Source organism: Lygodium microphyllum, chromosome 9, assembly GCF_053477565.2.
Source record: "Lygodium microphyllum isolate KBCC chromosome 9, Lygodium_microphyllum_v1.1.10, whole genome shotgun sequence".
Lineage (NCBI taxonomy): Eukaryota > Viridiplantae > Streptophyta > Polypodiopsida > Schizaeales > Lygodiaceae > Lygodium > Lygodium microphyllum.
The window spans coordinates 82,259,569-82,269,911 of NC_141143.1; the positions used below are offsets into that span (position 1 = coordinate 82,259,569).

General features: G+C 39.0%; 1 non-coding gene across 1 annotated transcript; it reads left to right on the forward strand.

Annotated features, from left to right (window-relative positions):
* Positions 1-720: 720 nt before the first annotated feature.
* LOC148031242 (small nucleolar RNA SNORD36) lies at positions 721-788 on the forward strand. The gene has a single exon (XR_015692020.1). It is a non-coding gene; the product is annotated as a small nucleolar RNA SNORD36 (small nucleolar RNA).
* The last annotated feature ends 9,555 nt before the right edge of the window (positions 789-10,343 follow it).

Below are 10,343 nucleotides of genomic sequence, written 5' to 3' on the forward strand. Positions count from 1 at the left end.
AGTAATTCCAGGGGAATGGACAGCTTCAAGTCAAGCTTATCAAAACTATGTTCATTTTGCCCAACAATATTCACAATCTGCAGATCCCTCAGTGAGATTAACTGCTCACTTTGCTTGGTACCTGGCGTATATGCATAGGCACTCTCATACTGATTCAAAGCCTATTCCAAAGTTGTGCATGAATGTCAATGTTAGCATTGATTCCCAACAGTTGGAGATACTGTATTTTCATGCCCTCTGTTTGCCTAGCAGATACTTGGTCCTGTTGGAAAGGATGTGCTGTCTCCAATTTTTCCAAAATCCTCCTAAAAACTTTGTAGATGAATCCTTATCTATGGATCGATTCCGACAGCATCAATCTTTTAAGAGGGATCATCTTCATTGATACCTTTCCAATGTATGGTGCAAGCTTTTTAATGAACACCTCTCTTTTTGAAGAAGTCATTCAGATGGTTGTGTTGTGTATTAGTGTTTGTGTTGTGAGTTCATGTATGTCAAACGAACGTGGTGGTTTCCTATTGGATTTTGTGTACGAGCTATGTTTTGGAGATTTGTGGTGATGGGGTCGTGGTTGGAGAGTTGAAGCTGATGCTGATAAAGAAGAAGCAAACTCTTATATCCTTTACAAATTTGTTGTGATTTTTAGTTTGATAAGAGGTGTTAATTTCAAAAGAGTTTTTCTTTCTTTGTATTTTTATATCAGAAACAGGTTATAAGTTGGGGTCGTGGTGGATGGATTCTTTTTGAAAAGATATTGAAGATCAAAGTTGAGCTTTTAAATGAACTTGTATTCCCTTTTTCCTGGGTCGCGAGGACGCTTCCTTATTAAGTGTGGGGATATGTTGAGTGTTGAAATGACTTGCTTTTTGGCTGATTTTTGTTGTTTTTGAGAGCTCAATGGTTGATTTTATGGGATGATTGATTGATTTGGAAGTGGTTTGAGAGTGTTTTGGATGATATTGATTGTGTTTTGGAAGATCATGATGTTTGTTGATGGTTCTGTGATGTTCTGATAGGTTCTGAATGGTTCTGTATACCTTCTGTTTTGCTCTGTTTTGGTTTGTTTTGTTCTGATTGTCTTCTGTAAGGAGGGATGGAGTATTGATTGATGAAGAATGAGATATTGTGAAAGCTTAGTGAATGGTTTGTGAGAGTTTGAAATGGGTTGAGAATGAGTTATGAGGTTTTGATGACCTTCTGTAATCTTCTGTAGGTCTTCTGTAGAGCTTCTGCTTCTGTTCTGTTTCTGTTCTGTTCTGTTTCTGTTCTGCTTCTGTACTGTAACTGTTCTGGTACTGTTTTGTAGACTGTTCTGTGGAATGTATGTGTGACTTTGGAAAAGTTTTCTAGCCTTGGAAAGAGGTGAATACAAGTGCAAAAGAGCTGAAGGAAGTGGAAGAAGTAGCTGCTGAAGACTCAAGAGAAGACTAGAGTGAAGTGACAGTAGTGAGCTGTGAAGAGACACTGTAGTGGCTCTGGTGACTCTTCATATCAGACATACCTCTTGGGAGGGGTATCCACGACCTAAGAGTGATTATTGAGAGTGATTTTTGAGAGATTGTAGTGAGGATATGATGTATTATTGATGGAGTGTGTGAGAGAGAGTCAGAGATAGCCAATTTTACTGAAACAAAGTGATTGAATATGAGAGATTGAGAGAGAAGACTATGAAGATATTGAAGATGAATACTATGTGATATATTTCCATTCAAAGATGGTGTACTTCTTTGATTTCTTTGTTCTATTGATGGATTTTATGAAGATATTGAAGAATATGGTTGATTCTATTAAAATCCGTGGGAGATTTACATGATGCTGCATGAAGATTTGTTGTGCCTGGTGTTTTTTTTTCTTCATTGTGATCATATGAAACATGATAAACAAGCTTGTTGATGTTACAAGATAGATTTTCTTGCAAGAGAATTCCCTTTTCCTTGGTGTTCCTCTCGGGGCTCCACTTTGTCCATTAGTCAATGAGCCTAAAATTTTGTCGGAGGAGGGGGTCGCCGTGGAAGATATAAGCAAGCGCAATGGTCGACAGTCTGCCAATATTCGAGTCATTCTCATGTGGACCACACATGAATTTTTGGGATTCGGGGAATGCTCAAGTAAGTAGGCTTCCGTTCTCGTTGATAATATCTATCATAGCTCGTTCAAGTTTGTATTCACTGGATAGAGGCGTTGGGACAGGTTTGGTTACCTCAGGTTCTCATGCATGTCCATTGTGTGGGCTATAGTTAGACTCCCAAAGGTCATGAACCATGAAGAAGATGGTATATCAAGGACACGCCGCTTTCTTACTAGAGGGTCATGAATTGAGGGAAGGTTTTCTTGGACGACCTCCAATATGAATGAACGTCCAAAGCTGGTACAAGCAAAAACTAATCCACATGGAGTCACATCCAAATGGAATGTGAAGATTCTCAATTTTCTACGAGTTGCCATATTGGTGGTGCGCAGATCGGACGCAGGTAGCTCACGTAGTGAATTCCCAAAGGTCCCCAAGAACAAAGCACTCTACTTTTTAGCACAAAAACCAATGTAAAAACAAGCACGACATGAGACAAGAGACAAATTGGGTTGAATCTCCCCCATGCCTTGTGTGAGCGCTTCACAAAGCATGTATTTAATATATATTTCCAATCTTTTTGCTCAAAGATAGCCCAATTACAAAAATATGACAAGCTTTTAGCTTTTGAGTTTGCTTTCTACCAAAAATAGGAAAATAAAGCTAATGGACGGTGCCCAAAGAGTCTGGCACGCCCAATCTCAATGTCCAAATAAAAATAACATATCCAGGCGCATAAGCGCATACAAAATAATAATAAATAATCGATGTCTCTATAGACATAATCAAAATATAGGCATGGCGCCTATCAAAATATAGTCCAAAGGTCGAAAACCCGCTAGACTCCAATGCTTTCCTCCGCCACTGCTGCTATCTCTACACATCAACTGAAGCATTCACAATCGTTAGTAAAATAACACAATTAAACCGACAAAAGTGAATACCTAGCAGTCTTCAGCTACATAAATAAATCAACTGGTTAGAAATAAATCCTAACCTTAATTTATTACGAGTGCGCACTCTAAACTCATAAACGTTTATTAATTTAATATGCATTTTGCGGAATCACCCGCTATGGAATCACCCATGTACACACTAAATTAATGAAACGCCCGAAAAGGACAGGCGTCCCCATCAACTTCTCGCACAAAGAATCCTCTTTGCGTATGAGCCCCGGTCATCTAAGTTTACGGAATCCACCGTAAAACCTCACGGAATCCACCGTGGAATATGCCTCCTGGCATCATACTCCCGGGGTGGGATAGCAATTGACCTCAATTGCTATTAGCTCAATGTGGAGCTAACAGAGTGGGGAAAGCATTTAGGTCTCTAGCGTGCATCCATTGTGCTTCTTCTACAGGATGGTTCTTAAATTTCACTAGATATCTAGAATACCTTCGGCCAGTTCTAGTGGTCATGTAATCAGTGTCTATGATGGCTTCTGGTTCAAGGATTTCAGTCTCTTCTTCTAATAAAGGTTGGTTTTCATAGACAGGGTGGATAGGTAATTGTCCTCTAAATGGTCTCAATAAACTAATATGAAATGTATTATGAATTTTCCAATGAGATGGCAATTCTAACTTGAATGCATTGTCATTAATCTTATGAATGATTCTAAATGGTCCGTAGAATCTAGGGGCTAATTTGACAACTGGATGTCTATCCACACTTTGCAGTCTACGCTTTTCTATTCTAAGCCAAACATAATCATCAACTTTGAAATTCATGGCTTGTCTTTTCTTGTTGGCTTGTTTGGTATATGATTGTTGGGCTTTAGCAATCATATCCTTTACCTCATCAAAAATAGTGTTATGCATAACAGCAATATCATCGGCACTTTGTATTCTATTAGACAAAGATGCAACAGGTGTAGATAATCTATGTCCATAAATAACTTCAAAAGGTGCTTTCTTTTTAGATGTGTGCGGTGTATTATTATATGCAAACTGTAATAAATGTAAATGAGTATCCCATGCCTGAGGTTTAGAGATAGTGTATGCACGTAAAAGATCTAAAATAGTGCTATTTGTGGCTTCTGTTTGTCCATTTGTTTCTGGATGAAATGCAGATGAAAAATCAATCTTTGTGCCTAGATTTGCAAACAGTGTAATCCAGAAATTATTACAAAATCTAGAATCTCTATCTGAAATAATCACTTTCGGCAATCCATGGTTAGTAAAAATAGTTTTCAAAAATAACTGTGCTGCTTGTGATGCTGTTAAAGTTTTCTTACATGCAATGAAATATGCTTGCTTACTAAATCTATCTACAATTGTCCAAATCATGTCATGGTTAGATTTAGTATTTGGTAATCCAGTAATGAAATCCATAGATATATGTTCCCAAGGTTTAGATGGAATAGATAAAGGCATTAATAACCCATACTGTTTACCATGATGTCTTTTTATTCTTTGACAAATCAGACATTCAGAAACAAAATTAGACACATCTGCATCCATATGCGGCCAATAAAAATCTTCAGTTAACATGCGTAATGTAGAAATGATACCTCTATGACCTTGATATGGGGGACAATGAATTTCATTTAAAACAAAAGATCGGAATGGAATAGTAACACACAGTCTCTTTTCAAAGAACATGAATCCATCATTATATAATAATGAATCAACAGGAATGAAATTATTTTGAACTAATTTTTACCAATCAGAATGAAAAGTAATATCCTGGTGATATGTGTCTTTCATAGCAATCAAAGAATCAAAAGATATGATAGAAATGTTATGAATTGCAGGTCTTCTACTCAATGCATCAGCAACTACATTTTCTTTTCCAGGTTGGTATTGAATGATAGGATGGAAACTTTGAATGAATGAAGCCCATTTGATATGACGGTCAGAAATTTGGGGTTGGCTAAGTAGATGTCTAATGCTTTGCTGGTCGGTCTTTATCATGAATTCTGAACCCATTAAATAATGCTTCCATTGTTTCAATGCTTGAACAACTGCTAAGAGTTCCTTGTCATAAGTGGAATATTTGAGCTCAGAGGGTTTCAGCTTAGAACTAGAATATGCTATTGGATGGTTGTCTTGCATTAGCACGGCTCCTATTCCTGATCCGCTAGCATCAGTCACAACTAAAAAGAATGGTCTGTTAAAGTCAGGCAATTGTAGGACAGGGGCATTGGTCAATGCACGTTTAAGTAAATCAAAGGATTTCTGCTGGTTTTCAGTCCATTGATAAACAATGCCTTTCTTAAGAAGTTTGGTCAGTGGTAAAGCAAGTAATGAGAAATTACGTACAAACTTCCTATAGAAACTAGCAAGACCAAGGAATGAGCGTAATTCATGTACATTTTTAGGAATAGGCCAATGCAATATTGCGTCAATTTTCTTAGGATCAACTTTTATTCCTTCTTCTGATACAATATGACCTAGATATTCTATTTCTGTCTTAAAGAATTCACTCTTGTCAGGATTTGCAAACAATTGATTTTCTTTCAGTAATTGAAAAACTAATGATAAATGCTCATAATGCTCTTTTTCACTTTGACTGAATACTAAAATATCATCAAAGAAAACAATCACACAATATTGATATTTTAGAAAAATACGGTTCATCATTCTACTGAAAGTAGCAGGTGCATTAGTTAATCCGAATGGCATAACTAAGAATTCGTAATGGCCAAACTGTGTCCTGAATGCAGTCTTAAATATGTCAGATCTATCTAACCTCACCTGATGATATCCAGATTTAAGGTCAATTTTACTAAATATAGAAGATCCTTGCAGTTTATCCATAAGGTCATCAACTCTAGGTATAGGATACCTATTCTTTACAGTGATCTTGTTTAATGCTCGGTAGTCAATACACATCCGATAAGTATTATTCTTTTTCTTGACTAAGAGCACAGGTGCACCGAATGGAGAACTGCTAGGTCGAATTAAGCCTCTATTTAGTAATTCTTCTACTTGACTCTGGATTTCTTTTTGCTCTATTTGATTGTGCCTATATGGGGCTTTGCAAGGTGGTTGTGTGCCAGGTATTAGGTCAATCTTATGGTCTTCTGGACGTGATGGAGGTAAACCTGGTGGTAGGTCTTCTGCAAAACAGTCCTTAAAATATGCAAGAAATTCCTTGTGCCTAGGGTGCATATGAGTTTCTTTTGCGTGCAATTCATTCACCCAAATGAGATATGATTTAGTATTCTTGCGTAGTGCACGTTTTGCTTGAGTATGCGAAAGCAGTGGAAACATATGAGATGCATGCATACCAAATAATTCAATAGATTTTCCTTGAAAATTAATATTCATTGTGTATGTGGAATAATCTATATTGGGATTATGTTGGTGTCTCCATGGCATTCCTAGAATAATGTCGCTAGATTGTAATGGGACAACTAAGAAATTTCTTCTTTCAATATATGGACCAATTTGAATTTCTAAATCTTGAACTTCTTGTGTGCCATTGTACCTAGTGCCTAAAAATGCAACTTTTATGCGATAGTGCGTAGGTACTGTATGCAATTTCAATTCCTTTACCAATTTTGCTGAAATAAAATCATGCGTACTACCGTCATCATGCAATACAGTTCTTTCTTTTCCATGCACCATACATTTCATAGTCAACAATGAATGTAAAGTAGGCATACCTGGTAAAGTGTCGGAAGTAGTAGTAGGATCATCTTCTTCTTCAGTGAAATCTGGCATATCCTCATGCTCGTCTTCGTCCATAGCTCCAAGGTAGTTGATATGTGCTGATGGCTTCTTTGAATGACAATTTGCTGCGAGATGGCCTGGCTGGTGACACTTGTAGCATACGATAGGCTTGGCTTTGGTCACATTATTTGCAATGGCTGGGAGTCTGGGTATATTTGGATTTGCTTGTTGGATAGGCTTAGGATTTGGATTGATAGTGGATGGTAATGCAGGTGGTTTAGGCCAATTCTTGCGGAAAGATGGTGATGAAAAATGACCTGGATTAAACCTTCTGAAATTTGAATTGAATTGTTTAGATCCATAATTACCGTTTGCTTGGAATGGCTGTGGTCGTCGATCTCTTCCACGTAACTTATCTTCAGTGTCGTGAGCTAAGGAGATGGCATCTTCAAGGGCAGCAGGCTTGAACATATTCACCTCAGCGTAGTAATGTCCAAGAAGTCCAGACATGTACTTCCGCTTATGGGTCGTCTCTGGTACGTCTTCAAGCATGCGTAGCTGTAGGAGTGCATTCCAAAAACGCTCTGTATACTGTGGAATAGGCTCACGATCGCGTTGTTGAAGTAAATCCCATTGCTTGATAGCCTTCTCATGAAATTGCGGTGGAAGGAAATTTTGCATGAACTTCTTCTTGAAATCTTCCCATGTAGCAGGACATTCTATGCTCTTGCGGACGACGGTCCACCAAAGTGATGCTCTATCTATCAGATGATTAGTAACACACTTGATTTTATCTTTCTCAGGATAAGTTTCCTCATGGAAATAGTCATCAAACTGGCTAATGAATGATAAAACAGTCTTTCCTTCTCTTATGCCATTGAAAGTGCGAAACTTGAAACCTCGTTTACTTATCTTGGATTCCTTGCGGATGGTTTGTGCTTCAAGAGTGGCGTCGATGGTACAGCGTATCAAATCTTCAGCTTGAGGTTCTTCTTTATTAGTGGACGCTCCTTGTAGCTTTGTCAATTGCGCTTGCAAGGCTTGCCTAGCTCTTCGCTCTTCGTCCAATTGTAGCATGATAAGATCCAGCTTTTGTTCCATGGTAGGCTCGAGTAGATCGTCTTCAGCCATAGGATCATCCATATGTGGGGTAGTCATCCTGTAAAACTCAACAAACCTTTCTCACTCAAAATCAGTTAGCGGGATGAGCGTAGCTCAAATTTGGGGTTACAAGGCTATGTATTTTTGGGTATTTTCTTCTTCAATTTTCAGAAATTCTGAAATATTTCTGTCTCCATTTGCTGAAAGTACTTCAACGAACTTGTAGATAGGTAGAACAGCTTGCTGCGAACAACTTTCCAGTTCAGAGTTTTTGCAAACGAACAAGTCTTCTATGAGTTTTAAGCACTAGTCAATTCTGATTTAGTCTGACTTGCAGACTTAGCAGACTTGCAGGGTTGTTGACTTGCTGGACTTAGCCGACTTGCAGAACTTGCAGGACTTGTTTACAAGTGACTTGCTGAACTTGTCTTCTGGAGTGCGTGACCCGGAGTTTACAGACTTGTCTGCCCAGTAGAACTTGCAGAGTATAGTATGGCTTAAGCTTAATTAGTTAAGCTTAAAGCTTAATAAGCTTAAGAAGGCGCCGTTTTTTTTCAGATCGTGGGGGGGGGGGGCGTTTTCCTTCACGCGGATTTTTCGGGGGTCCTCCTCTTGCCACCGATTTGACGATTATGAAGCTTATAAGCTTCTTAAGCTTTGTATTAAACTTTTAATGAAAAAGATTAGAGCTTTCTCACTGTTCTTTCACGACTTGTTCATGGAGTTGAGGGAGTGGTCCTCCGCCGACAGAGAGTGGTCCTTCGCGATCTGAGAGTGGAAACAGGGGTTCTTGATCGCCAGAAGTCTGCCTGTATCGACGGTTCGCGACGAGATTGACTGTAGAGGCCATTTGTTCCTGGAGCTCCGCCTTCGCCCGAGATTGGTAGCGATTGGAAGCCCTTGATCTCTGCTCCGCTCTGATACCACTGGTGCGCAGATCGGACGCAGGTAGCTCACATAGTGAATTCCCAAAGGTCCCCAAGAACAAAGCACTCTACTTTTTAGCACAAAAACCAATGTAAAAACAAGCACGACATGAGACAAGAGACAAATTGGGTTGAATCTCCCCCATGCCTTGTGTGAGCGCTTCACAAAGCATGTATTTAATATATATTTCCAATCTTTTTGCTCAAAGATAGCCCAATTACAAAAATATGACAAGCTTTTAGCTTTTGAGTTTGCTTTCTACCAAAAATAGGAAAATAAAGCTAATGGACGGTGCCCAAAGAGTCTGGCACGCCCAATCTCAATGTCCAAATAAAAATAACATATCCAGGCGCATAAGCGCATACAAAATAATAATAAATAATCGATGTCCTATAGACATAATCAAAATATAGGCATGGCGCCTATCAAAATATAGTCCAAAGGTCGAAAACCCGCTAGACTCCAATGCTTTCCTCCGCCACTGCTGCTATCTCTACACATCAACTGAAGCATTCACAATCGTTAGTAAAATAACACAATTAAACCAACAAAAGTGAATACCTAGCAGTCTTCAGCTACATAAATAAATCAACTGGTTAGAAATAAATCCTAACCTTAATTTATTATGAGTGCGCACTCTAAACTCATAAACGTTTATTAATTTAATATGCATTTTGCGGAATCACCCGCTATGGAATCACCCATGTACACACTAAATTAATGAAACGCCCGAAAAGGACAGGCGTCCCCATCAACTTCTCGCACAAAGAATCCTCTTTGCGTATGAGCCCCGGTCATCTAAGTTTACGGAATCCACCGTAAAACCTCACGGAATCCACCGTGGAATATGCCTCCTGGCATCAATTGGACCCACTTACAAATCAACCACTCGTTGGATCCCATGCATATTTTTAAGAATGTGGGCCGCTTACTATGGGACCACATCATAGGAAAGAGAGACACTAGAGGGGCACCAATAGATTTGAAGGAGGTAGGTAAGATGGAGGCACTTTGGCCGCAGTCGAGTGCTAATGGTCGCTTGCAGCTACTTCATGCTACTTGGTTTTTGTCCACTAAAAAAGAGCACCTTGTGAAGCAAATTATCAAGTATATTGGGTATGATGTGTTCTCTCAGGTCCGCATTTTCTAAAGATGACCAATTATCAGGGCTAAAATCCCATGATTGGCATAAGATATGTTAGGTTTGTACTATGAATGGATTGTAAGTGGACTACGTATTTTGGTATTTGGAGTGTAGTCATTGTTGGTAATGCTTTTTCATTTGTGGTAGTTTGTACTACCAATCGCGATCGCAAGATGCCTTACTTCAGAAATACGTGGGGCAATTTACAAGTTGTCAAATTTAGTGTAATGGATTTCATAGAAGGAGGTCAAGACATCCTCTATTGAATATGCAAGGTGGGGAGCAGTGAAGACATTCTATCTCTTTGAGAAGTACCTGCCCACCAGCATGCTCACAATACAAGCCCACCCTTTGGTGCATCTTTTAGATGAAGTGAAGATTGTTGAACCTGTCCATATGCGATGGATGTTCTACTTAGAGCACTTCATGAAAACCCTGAAAGGCTTTGTGTGACAACGAGCTTGGCCAGAAGGTAGAATGGCTGAAG